Here is a 14,346-nt window from a genome sequence, read left to right on the forward strand (position 1 = left end):
GGCCATCTTCTTTTCAGACGTCTAGGAAGATTATTAGGTAGTGGAGGAGAAGCCAGGTTAGAAACGAGTTGGTTTGGGTGGTTGGGAAGTATATATAGATTAAAATTATTATTTTGATTTGATTTATTATTATTTTATTTTAATTGTTCTCATTTGCCTTCCTTAATTTTCGTCTCTTAGTATGTACGATTTTAGTTTTTATTTCTTTTTTATCTACTCTTCGATTTTTACATGTTATTACGTCTCCTGTTCATTTTAAATCTAATATTCTATATTATTTATTTTTATGTATATTTTTTTTTGTAAATTTTCTTTTTTTTTTTTTTTTATAGTTTGTTAATTCCACCTTAGTTTAGTTTATTGTCTTACATTGTCAAAATACTTGTAGTATAGTAAATTAGGGATTATTTTTTTGTTTCTTTTTGACCGCACTTCCTTCAATCGCCTTCATATAGATGTTATAAAATGGCAGAAGTTATAAAAAAAATCCCAAGAGTTTAGGGACCAACTCCTTTACTCTCATAAGTTATCAATACTCATTCCTGGATTATTTAAGGTTCCGTTACTTTTTATCGAATCCTTAATAACATTGGAATCCTTAATTATGTTAAGTCGTCTAGTGAAAAGGAAAACTTTGACCCGCATATCTGAACAGAGAAAGCTGAATGGATTAGGCTTCATTGCTCCCACATTTAAATAAATTAATATTAAAATATTTTATTCTCTCCTAAAGCAGGGTTTAAATTTTATTATCTCTATATTATAATACAAATGTTTTCAAGAATGGTTTGAAATATATGTATTCTTCTGTTTACAATAAAATTCTTTCCCATTTAAATCCGTTATTTAGTCTGTTTCTTCGATCTCTTCTCGATAACAATAAGAAAATATCTAAAAATTCTTTAATTAGTATTATTGATTTTCAAAAAGACATCTGCGTATTTTTTTATGAATTTATCTGTAGATGCTTTACTAACTTTCTCTTCGCGGAAAAAAAAAGTTTCTAAATTTGTTAAAAATAAAATTAATGATTAATTTGTTTACGACCCACACTGTTACAAAATATTATTTAGTCTTTATATTTTCCTTATTGATCCAATTTAAGCCATTTCAGTAACAGGTTTTTTTTTTTTAATTTATTTTTTGTCAAATTTAACTTATGTGGTCCGATAAAATGGCAACTCGTAATCAATCGGTGCCAAAATAGCATATGAAAATAAACATTAAATGAAATATTATTTTGTATTATATTATATATTATATATTATGTATTATATATTATTATATTATTTTGTAGCACTTTTAATTATTAAGGCGTTGTGGAGGGTCATAAGTTAAAACTCTAAATATTTTAAATTATTTTTGGAAATAAAACTAATGATTTAATTTCTAATATAGCTTAAATAAAAATTATTACAATAAAAAACTATATATAGATAATTTGAAAAAGACAACCAATAATCGATTCAAAATATAGTAATAAATACAATAGTGAATTAAAAATTTAATTTGTACCACTACATTCCATGAATGGAGTACTGTACTTCAGCAACGGTTGTGCAAGGAGTTGAATGAGAATCATCCTCAACCGCCACATTTTTATCCAGTTAAGGGTGTCCACTTTATGAGGCTGGGTAGTCCCCGGTGCCGGAACACACAGGGCTGACAGCTACAACGAAACAAAAAATAATTATCTGCCAGAGCTGGATTCGAAGCTGGGTCCTTGGAGTTAGTAGCATTGTGCCTTACCATAGTGCTACCGCGCTCCCATGGACGAGGATAACTTATTTAAATATCACTGTTACAATGCTGCTAAAATGTTGCTGGTAGGGATAATAATTTAAAATGCATATATATAATATTTATTATATATAAAATATATTAATGAAAATCCTCTTGGTAGAATAATCCTCTTGATATAATAATTTTATACTTTATAAATTATATAAAATATGATTTAATAGCATACATATATAAGTTTAAAATCAAAGTAGCTGTTACCGAAAAAATATTTTGAAAATGTTTATCGTTATTGTTTAAAAAAACAAATCCCGAATCTCTCAATAAACAGATAACCAGCCTAAATTTTGTTCAATAAAGCATTATCAGGACCGAAAAACGTAAGATTCTAAATTTTTTTTCTTTTTTTTTTTTTTAGTTTCATTTATTTTTACATTCGGTGGTATTACTTTATGTCTGAAGAAATGTTATAAAATATTGTCAATTTATACAATTTTGATCCTTTTTTTCTCTCAACTTTTATTCTTTAAAATTTTCCAACGTTTCGGCCCTCAGGGCATTCTCAAGGATACAACCTACAAATAGTTTTTGTTTTTATATAACAATTACATTATTTCCTTCAACTACACACTGATTTCTTTGGCGCTACCTTCAATATTGATGTCATTCCTTTTTAAAAACCCAAAATTGCAGGCTAATTGCCCTTGCCAGATATAACTTTTTTTTAATAAATTAATATCTTAGATTTATAACTTCTAACCACCCAAACCCACTCGTTTCTAACCTTGCTTCCTCTTCCATTCCTGGCAATCCTCCAAGGCGCCTGAAAAGAAGATGGCCTCGTGACCTTATATTGTAAACTGTTTTTAGAGTTCTACTACTGGGTAGTTTCTCTACATCCTGTATCATATCATTATGTCATTATGATCAAATTTACTGGTTGTATTTTTTTATACAGTTGTAAATATCAACAAATAAATTAAAAAAAAAAAAGATTTATAACTTTTTTACAAAACACTTTCCCTTCTTTCATTTATATTTACAACTTAAAAACAGAACCTACCTTCAACAGGTTAGGACTGTGTTTGTAAAAAAGTTTTAAATCTAGGATATCAAATTATTTTAAAAAAAGTTATATGCGACAAGGGCATTTAGCCTACGATTTTTGGTTTTTTTAAAAAAATGACATCAATACTGAAGGTATGACCGAAGAAATCAGTGTGTAGTTGAAGGAAATAATGTAATTGTTATATAAAAACAAAAACTTTTTGTAGGTTGTTTCCTTGTGAATGGCCTGAGGGCCGAAACGTTGGAGAAAATTTAAAGAATAAAAGTTAAGGGGAAAAAAGGATCAAAATTGTATAAATTGATAATAAACTGAACCACTCTTAAACAATCATATATAAAAAAAAAATTAATCTAAAGTTATAAAATATTTTAAATTATGTTTCTGTTTGTATCATAAATTCCAAAAACTTGTTATATAAGATATCGATAAAGAGAGCCTGGAGAAATCACGATCTGTTGGATAAAATAATGGCGAAGACGTTGAGGAAGTTGCGAGGATGAGATGCCTCCATGATAGCTCCTCTACCTTGACCCGTGACGCAACGCCTGGGCCAGGTGAGAATACCTGCGCTTTCGACCTCCTCAATATTCATTTTCTAGACGGAGGACGTCCTCGGAGGATGTGAAAGCTAGGATATCCGCAGCTGGTTGTAGTGCGAGGGTCACCAGTCCTGAGAAAGTCTTCAGTTAATGACTCCAGTCCCAACTATTAGTCGTTCTAATTGTCCTCTTAAGAGAGTTTTCTGGTAGTTGACTCTGTTCCAGTAGAGCAGTGGACTGTTCTAGAGCACTGGAATTCTAAAAGTGGTACGACGAACGGTCCTGCTGGAAGAACATTGAGAAAATTGCTTTCGATAAGAGGAGATACTAAACAAGAAGAAAAAGTTTCCAAATTAGTTCAAATAATTTTGATATTTTACTTAAGAATAGTTATTTGAAAACTTAAAATTTTATTCATAATTAATTTATATTTCAAGTTCTGGAAAAAAAAGACAAAACGAACAAAAATTGTGTTCTATGGATTTCGTTAATATATCAATAAAAAAATCGATTTTACATAGTTTTAATTCGATATAAGTACCATAAAAGCCATAACACAAACACACTTTATGACCTAAATTATATAGTTGTGCTATAATGACCAAATTAATACTTATATCCGTGAAGTTGACCATCCATATTTTATTTATAAATATTATTTATTATAAATCAGCATTTTATTTATAATTATACACTTAGCTTTCAGATCTTCACCAAGCAGCTCTAAAGAAGGCCTGAAATTCTGGCCGAAACGTTGCCTAATAAATAAGCATCTTACTTATTTGTGTAATTTCCCGACCGCATCCCTAATCATCTTCTCCTGATATATGGATATTTTATTTAGTTCCAAAGTTGGCAAATCCAAGGAGCTAAATGCCCTATAAATCGCTCATCTATCTCCAACGTTTCGGCCCTCTGGCCATTATCAAAGAGTGGCACCTAAAATATTCATTTTATTTACTTATAATTCACTCGTGCATAACACTATTATTTTTACTAACATACTTTATGATTGATTTGTTTAAAATAAAATTAAAATTAAAATTAGATTTTTAGTTGTAATCTTATTCACTGAGTCAATAATCCTTAAAAGGAATATAATTATCAATTTGTCCTGCAATGGAAATTGGTTTTTTGTATGTGAGTGAATTATAAGTAAATAAAATGAATAATTTAGGTGGCTTTTGGTTCATGGTCTGAGGGCCGAAACGTCTGAGATAAATAATAGATTTCCAAATTTTTTTCTAGCTTATATCTGGAATAACGGCGTTGATGATGGATAAATTGTAAAAAAAAAAGTTTGGATAACATACCTTGAACATTAATGAACGTATTTAATAGCAATTGTTCTAAGTTGAGGTTTGCTTCGAAATCAAATTTAAAATATTTAAATCATATAACCTGAATTTCGTGAATGTTTCTCATCCAGTCAATATATAATTAATTTGCTAAGCATTTTTAAATATACCTTAAAGCCAAATTAAACGTTACTCTAAATACTTCTGATAAAATTATATTTTAGACATTGGGAAATACATTTGTTTAAATTACTTATACAAATATATTAATAAATTATTATTATAAATAAATTAGTTGGTCCGAAAAGTCCATTTACTGATTTATTATTTTTATGACTTCAATTAAACGCGTTTAGAGACAGGTGAATTATAAACAGTTACTCTTCGTCAAAGCTCGATCAGCAACGTATCGTTCATTATCGGTTATTGCCTATCGCTTTATTGCTCTTCCCGCCAATATTTCGGCGGGTAATGGCTTTGAATGCAGATGTGAACTCGTACCATGTGTTCACTCGCCTGTATGGATCTCTTCAACACTCGTCAAGCTATTTCAAAGTTCAAAATCATAGAATTCTTCCATTATTTTTTTTTAATCTGAATCTGATTTTTTTTGGTATATGAAGCGCTATTTATAGATTCCAAATCTTTTTTCAAACCTACAATAAAAGAGGTAATTTTCTTATACCAGTTTGAATTTTAAATTTTGTGTAAACATCTAATATATTTATACATTTGTAATATAGATATTAAATCTTGATAGATAGACAAAAATTTTAATTAAAAAAGTTTTTTTTTTACATTTTTTGGATTTATACATTATTAAATATACTTTTAAAAAGTTCCGATAACTATAAAACAGACACTAAAAATTACCATTAGGACTTAAATAGCCAACTTAAAACTGCAAGAAAATAAAAATATTATAATAATATTAAATTAGAGATTAATGTAAGTAAATTTTGCTAAGCTGTTTTAAGGTTGAAAAGTCTCGAATTCTCCTACAATTGTTTTTTAAAAAATGGTGAAAAATTTTAAAATATTTTTCTTGAAGATATAATTGTTACCATATTAAATCTAGATAGATTAGATAGGTGGACAAAATTGTAATGCAAATGTAATTCACAATGCAATAATCTAAAATTATTACCCAGAATCAATTATACTTTAAAATAAAAGATTTCATAATCGACGTAATCAATTTTTTGTACCGCTTAGCGAGTATTAAAGTAGTAATATTTTTTTTACATTTTTCGAAGTAACATTTGGTTAAGTATAATGTTAAATATGAATCTAAAAAAAATACTTGTAAGTATAAAACATACGCTAACAATCTAAATAGCCATTAGAACTTAAATAACAAAGATAAAAAAAATCATTCAAAATATCATAATGATATAAAATTAAAGATCAATATAGGTGGATACTGGTAGAAACAGTAAAACTCAAAAGAAAGAAATTAAACATTACATTGGATTATCTAAAAGTTTATATTCTCTGGGCTTTTAATAGTGAAATGTTTAAAATTTAAAAAAGGAGAACACTCCGAAGACACATTTTAAACTATGATGACAGTATAATATTTAATATTTAATTCTGTTCAACTGATTCATTTGAGCAGCCCTGATGAAGCCCTGCAAAGTGGGGCGAAACGTCGGAAAATAAATATTTGTAAACTATTTTTGTTTCACTTTTGACCGCAACCCTGACCATCTTCTTATATATAATATTTAATAAGTTTTTGCTAGTAATATATTTTGAACAATATTGGGTAGATATAGATAATATTACATTTATGAAAATAAAAATAAAATTGTGGCTTGGTTGAAGTATCACTATTTTTGTGATAATTAGTTAACTGAAGTTTACCAATGAGATTTACTTAGTTACACAGTATATTGTTACAACTATTATTAGTCTGAGCCATATAGATTGGAAAATATGTTTCAGAACTAAACTTTCTTAGCTATAAGATAAACTTGTCCTACGCGTTAGATCCGACTGGACAGAAATAGCAACTTGGGGTGACACCTCTATAAGAAAGATGCCCTAACTGCTGTTAATCCTCTTGGACTCTGTATGGCGGCCACGTCCAGCTCTGTTATTAAACCATAGAGCTCATCCCTGCGGACCCGGGTATACTCTCATCCGACATTCTGGAAGTCGCGGTTCCTGGGGGGATAGTCTCGCTATGTTCCCGAGGGATCTGTGACCGAGTTCTTTCTGGCACTGTTCCAATAGAGGGACACCAATTTGGTTAGGCCCCGATCCTACCGAAGTTAGAAGTTGATCAATTGTGCAAGGGCTAAACTTTATTGGTCCGCAGGCCTGGAATAGATCTCTGCCAAGGATTAAATTTATTTTGTTCTCTTTGAAATAGATATATTTATTTATTTTTTATTTAAAAGGAAGATGGCCCGAGAGCGGTAAAAGAGAAATCTTAAATAATAATTAAACGATTTAATGCGTGCCAATGTTTCGCCCTGACGTTGTTTGGTTTCATATATCTTGTATGGTTAACTACTTAAACGTAGATTAGCTCTAAATCTCAGTTTAACTTGCTATCATTAGTTAGTAAAGTTTACCATAAGACATGAAGGTTAACTTTTCTAATGCAACGGATAATTATTGAGTTTACCCGAGATTTAACTAATCGTAATTTAAACTGTGATGGTACAACCGGCCCTTAAGGATAATTAGAGGAAACAGCAAAATTGGGAATATACCTGACATGATAATACAAGACACTAAAAGTGCAGTGAACATGCTTAGAGATGCGACATCGATAAAAAAAAACATCGATGTTCAATACTAAAACATCGACAAAAAAACATCGATTTTTTTTTTAACCATTTCAGTGACATAAAGACTGTTATAAAGACTACCCATGCTCCGGCCAGTCAGAAGTCCTTTTTCAATCAACCAATAGGACATGGACTCCAAAAAACATCGATGTTTTGAAAATATCGTTGCTTACAATACATTACCCAAAATACATCGATGTTTTTGAACATACATTTGAGTAACATAAGGTTTGTTCCAACATCACGCATTTTACGGCCTGTCAGAAGTGGTTTTTGAAAGTAAGAATCCGACATCGACTACAAAAAACATCGATGTTTTTATATTTATGTACAATATCGTTGCTTACAATACGTTACCCAAAATACATCGATGTTTTTGAACAACCATTTGAGTAACGTAAGGTCTGTTACAATGACTATCCAACGATCACGCATTTTAAGGCCTGTCAGAAGTGTTTTTTTGAACAAAGAATCTGACATCAACGACATCGATGTTTTTAAAAATCGTTGCTTACAATACGTTACCCAAAATACATAGATGTTTTTGAACAAACGTTTGAATAACGTAAGGTCTGTTACAACGACTATCCAACGATCACGCATTTTAAGGCCTGCCAGAAGTGGTTTTTGAAAATAAGAATCCGACATCGACTACAAAAAACATCGGTGTATTTTAGGCAAAGGTTTGTATGTAATGATGTTTTAATATTAAGCATAGATATTTTAAAACATTGATGTTTTTCTAGTCGTAATTTGTCTTTATTACGTCGTTAGCGTGATGGTTGGAGGTCCTTTTTTATCCCACCACATTGTTGATAGGAAAATGTTTATACCGTAACTTTTTTGTTTTCATTTAGTTACTTTTGGAAAAAAAAAATTAAAGATTGGGACAAACGTAAAACATCCTGGTTAAAAAAAGACCGGCTTAAAAACATCGATGTCAAAAAAATAGATTTTTTGGGTAAAACATCGATGTTTCGAAACATCGACATCGATGTCGCATCCCTAAACATGCTAATGATTTTATAGATTATTTTTTCAATAAATCGTTTTCTGATGTATGCTATTGGAAGTTTCTACAAACATGCCGGCGTTACACAGCGACTTTCATAATAATCTGCAACGGCAGAGAAAGTTTTAAAGTATAAAAACGTATTCCTCTTTCAATTGAAACTTAACTGTTTCTTTTAACTACAGTCTAGGAAGGCTTTCCCATGTCTAATGCCCAACTGAGGAAATACAGTAACCAGCTGACCACAGGGTTATGTCATGTCATCTTTATAACATGTTATGTCAATAGTTTGATCAAATATGACTGAAACTATTTCAGAAAATCATGATCGTTCATTATATAATGATTTAATGCATTGAGCGTAAACGTAATGACAGAAAAATTTTATGATGGTGTTTATACTTATATTTGAATTTTTTTTATATCGATTTTTAAAATTTTTCTTCATACAAATATGATTTTCACTATAAATTCATGATATTCCTGCTTATAGATTCCGATTACTACACTTACTTTATGAACGCTCTAAACTTCCTATTCACTACAAAAAATTATTATACACTATGATAATCAGACCAATTTGGACATACGGAATTGAGCTTTGAGGCTCCAACAAACCATCGAATTTCTCCCATATTAAATTCATACAATCCAATATCCTAAGTAAAATCCTTGATACTCCTTATTACGTTACAAATAAACTCATCCACATAGACCTTAACATCCCATTCGTTGCAGATATTCATCTTTTCATTCCAAACTCCTTACCCATCCTAATCCATTAATTCTTAATCTCTCATCCTTAACAATCCCTGATAATCCTCCGAGGCTTCTGAAAAGAAGATGGCCACAGGACCTTCCAATTTAAATTAATGTTTGAAGTACCATCAATAGGTGGTTCCTTCCCAAGATTTTCAAGTGTAAATGAAACATTCCACATATATACTTATTGTATTTAGTATTTTGTACATATGTAAATTACAAGTACAGGATCTCAAATAAATAAATAAAAATAAAGAAATTAGTGGAATAGAAATTAACTGATTATTATTTTATTTTAGTAACTGTTTAAAATATCTAATTAATTATTTAAAGAATAAACCTATTTATAAACTTGAATTTTAAGATCAAAGAGTTTGTTCAACGATGTATTATCATTATAGATGAATGGAATATATAGATAATTATAGAAGAGTAGATAATTATACTATTTTATACTTTACTTTTCCTTTGTTTTTCTATCTGTTTTTATTTTTTTTTAAATATTTTTTTTATTAATATTTCTTCTTCCCCTACTACTTTTTTACTATGTTTACTTCACAAATTATTTTCGTTATTGTGGCATAACTGCCATCCCCACTCCTCCCAATACAAACCGTCACTTTGTCTTTGACTGCCGTCAAAATAGGTATGCATTCTGTCTCATCATTTGATTTGTATTTTTTTTTCTTTTTTCTTTATTTGTACTTTCTTTAATATTTCTTCTCTTATCTATCTTCTTTATTTGTACTTTCTTTAATATTTCTTCTCTTATCTATCTGTTACTATTACCCTTTTCATTTACTATTAACAAACTTTAATTTATCTGATTATATCTTACTTTTTTACATTTTATACCCCTGTTATTTTACACTTATGTTTTTTCTTTTTTTCTTTTTTGTAACTATAGTGGTTGTATCTTTTTTTAGCCCTGACGAAGCCCTGCAAAGTGGGGCGAAACGATGGCTCAATAAAATAGTATAATTATCTACTATTTGAGTTTTTTTTTACCGCACCCGGACCATATTCCATTCATCTATACACACGGTCAATCAATAATCTTCCAGTATTATAATTATAATATTAAAGAAATTTATTTTATTTTTTCTGTTGCAGGTATGTAGCGTATATTCAATGTGCTGTAATAACTCCAAGTAAACGGTAAGACTAAAGTTTATAGAGTTTGAAATACTATTATCATACCATCGAATATTATAGTTGTACCTATGGACCAATTATTGTCAACGATACACTACGTCATTACAATTTATACACTACGTCATTACAATATATACACTACGTCATTACAATATATACACTGCGTCATTACAATATATACACTACGTCATTACAATATATACACTGCGTCATTACAATATATACACTGCGTCATTACAATATATACAATGCGTCATTCTTTGAGGTTTTTTTTAAGACAAGAATTAATTCATTGCTTATTAAAGCATGGTATAATTGCGAAGTTTTATATCTAAATAAAAAAATATCCACTTTTCAAAAGAAAAGTTTTTTCAGCAAATATAAAAATCCCTCAGTTATAACTTGTTTATTTTATACCATTTTATTTAATTATATAAATTTCTCTTGTTAAATAGGTGTTGTAGATTAAAATTTAACATCCGTATAGGATGATTCCATCCAAAAGACGATATATGGATTTTTTGTTAAAATTCCGTTTTGTTATAAAGATTACATTATTTGATTGTATTTACATACAAATTCAATATTCTAATAAATTTTAAAAAGCAAAGAATGGTTACATATTATAAACGCACACACACCAATTCCTGTAAGATAATGTTAAGAAGATACTTAGTCTTATTAATCTTGTTTATAGAAATAATAGTGGTTAGGAATATACTAATATAAATTTTTAGTACAAGAGCAGTTATTTCAAAAAGGCAGTTATTTTATCCCAATTTTTGATTACTTAATTGAGAACTATGTATAATTACTAGTCAAAATTGATGAGTCTACCAAGCATAGGTAGGAGGATTAAAAAATGGAAGCTATTTCAAAACGTTAAAAATAATTCATTTTTTATTCTGGGCTGTATATTTTTACAACTACCAACAACAACAAACAATCTAAGAGAGCACAATTTAAAATAGAGTAAATTTGCTAAAATGTAAGCCCTAATAGAGCTATTTACGTTCAATAGTTCTCCAGATATAGCTTTTTAAAAAGCAACATTTCATAAAAATGTTGTATGGAACGTACTGAAAGATCAGTAATTTATTTTGAGAAATCTATATCTCAGGAACTATGTGACGTACAGATACCTATTAGACCTCAAATTAAAGCTAGCTTAATGTACTATAAAGTAGTTAATTATGTTTAATTTCGTAGGAGTAATACTTTTCATGAAATTTAATATAATACACTTCGAATACATTTCTTTTTCTTTCTTACCTACTTTTTTTTCCCTATATATATTATACCATATATTTATAGTCCTCCTTGCACAAAGCCTAATAATTTATTTATTGTTATTTACAACTGTATATATATACACATCAAAGTAAATTTCCTATGGAGAATGTACCCATTGATAGAACTCCAAAAACATTTCTAAAGGAGATGATCTCGAGGCCATTTTCTTTTCAGACGCCTAGGAGGATTATTAGGTAGTGAAGGAGAAGCCAGGTTACAAACGAGTTGGTTTGGGTGGTTGGGAAGTTTATTATGGAAGGATTGGTATCTGGTTCTGGCCAAATCGGCAACATAGGGGACATTGAGGTCCTGATAGATGATTTTATTTGTGACAAAGTAAGGATTTTACGAAGGATTTGGGACTGTAAGGATTGGATTCGAGAGGAATTAGATTGCACAAAGCCAAATAACAATTTACCAATACACTCTTGTCCTTAATTCCTTCCTTCATACCTCTTCTCTCCAATGATCTACAAAATATATTTGATCAATTATGCAATTTAAGAGAAATTTCTCAATAAACAGCAATGAATAAATTGGTTAAAATATACAAATAAATAGGTGAAAAAGATACTATATAACTACTTTAATTTTTTGCGCTGGAAAAGAAGTTGGCCACGAGACCTGCTAAAAACGTCATTAGAGCGCTACCAATTTGCTACAAGTTTCTCCACACGCCTGTGTTATTCCATTATAACTGAGATCAAATTTACTGAATGTATTATAACGTACAGTTGTAAAATTCAATAAAGATATTAAATAAAAAAAACTTTTTTTTTCGAATGACAGTAATCTCATACTTTCGAGTTTATTTTGTAGGCGGATTATCTTCTTAATTGTGTGTATTTTTAAGATAATATCCTTTAATATTCCACCTCATCTCGGCCTAACATTGACTGTTGCTTGAGAGGTATTAGTTATTGAATAAGCTGATTTATTTTTATGATCCCTGCAGGGTATTGTTCAGGGAGGGAGGAGTGGGAGTAGGGAAATATGGGAGCAGAATATCGATAAGGGCGAGGGATAGAGAGCTGTGTTTATAGCCGGGGCTATCCGGGAGGGCTTAGCCGAAAAAGCTATGCCGTGGAGTATCCCCAGTCATCCATCTCATATAGGGCTGTCTTTGTCATCCGGGAGTGCCCTTCTGTGGCCGATCTAGAGGAAAATTGACTTCGGAGTCACTTTACGGGCCGGTGGATAGTGCCCCCGTGGGAATTGGGAAGGTAGGGTAATTGGTCTATCTTGGGCACGTGGGACGGAAGGGTTGGGGTCTAGGAGGTCTTCTTTGAACTGGATTGGGTTCTATTCTCGTCTCGGCGGATATTTATTATGTAATAATATATTTTTTTTATCTAGGGAAGAGAAAAAAAATTATTAAACATTTTGTAATGCCCAACTGCATTGCGTTGCCTCATACAGAATATAATTAACATTACTAAAAAACAATCTATTTTGAAACCTATATACAAATAATCATAGTTTGACTATAGAATTTTTTTTTTAATAATTTATTTATTGTTATTTACAACTGTATACACATATATACAATAAGTAAATTTGGTGTAGATGACATAATGGCATGATACAAACATGTGGAGAATCTACCCACTGATAGAACTCCAATAACATTTCTAGAAGAGAAGATCTCGAGGCCATCTTCTTTTCAGACACCTAGTGACACAAGTGGATTTGGGTGGTTGAGAAGTTTATCATGGAAGGAACGGTATCCGGTTCTGGCCAAATCGACAACATGTGGAACATTGAGGTCCTGATGGATGACTTGATTTGTGACAAAGTAAGGATTGGATTCTGGAGGAATTTGATGGCTTTGTGGAGCCCCAAAGCTCAACTCCGTATGTCCAGATAGGCCTTATAACAGTCATGTAGATCAGTCTTTTGTAATGGATTGGCAATTTAGACCGTTTGTCTAGTTAATGTTGTAATAGTCGGAATCGATGAGCAGTTTCTTGTCTTTTTAGTGTTGTATGAGGATTCCATGTCAGTCGTTTGTCTAGATGTAGATCTGTTCGACAGGAATAAGTGGGGTATTATTAAAGGATACTGGAGGGCAAGAGGTCATGGGCTTACGACGAAGGGTAAATGTGATTTGGTGGAATTTATTGGAATTAATTTTAATTCTCCAGTTTTGGCACCATTCTTCAAAGGTGGTGATGTGGGATTGGAGGGTTTGGGATACAATGTAAGGATCATTGTTAACTGACAATAGGCGTGTCATCGGCATACGTGGTGAGGATAGTGTTAGGATGGGTTGGGATGTCAGCTCTGAAGACTGTATAAAGGATAGGACCAAGGATACTACCCTGATTAGAATTATTAAATTTGTGTTATATGCTAGTGATACATCAATTTTTGACGAAGCCCTGCAAAGAGGGGCGAAATGTAGGCATTTGAAATTCCTCTTTATTGTTCAATCCGACTGCTTTTTATTTTATTCCTATTGATAAAAAATAAAACAATGAATGTAACTTATTGTAACCAGAGGAAAGTGACATTATAAAATCTTCCCCAGGCACTACGTGTGAGGTGTATTACACATTCTGTTGCTCTACATATCATTGGCACACATTGTTACAATATTATTTCCCATTCGCGTAACATAGAACCGTGTTCCGAAATTCCTCACCAGGATCGCGTGGCCTAACTGCCTCGCATATTC

General features: G+C 30.7%; 1 long non-coding RNA gene across 1 annotated transcript in view; it reads left to right on the forward strand.

The window, feature by feature from the left end:
• Window positions 1-10,397, forward strand: part of LOC136795114 (uncharacterized) — a 384,921-nt gene extending 374,524 nt beyond the window's left edge. The window contains exon 3 of the long non-coding RNA XR_010842664.1: window positions 10,335-10,397. This is a non-coding gene — a long non-coding RNA (uncharacterized lncRNA). The remainder of the gene's footprint in view (window positions 1-10,334) is intronic.
• The last annotated feature ends 3,949 nt before the right edge of the window (window positions 10,398-14,346 follow it).

This window comes from Halyomorpha halys, unplaced genomic scaffold (genome assembly GCF_000696795.3).
Source record: "Halyomorpha halys isolate HHAL.00 unplaced genomic scaffold, Hhal_1.1 Scaffold369.1, whole genome shotgun sequence".
NCBI classification, from domain to species: Eukaryota; Metazoa; Arthropoda; class Insecta; order Hemiptera; family Pentatomidae; genus Halyomorpha; species Halyomorpha halys.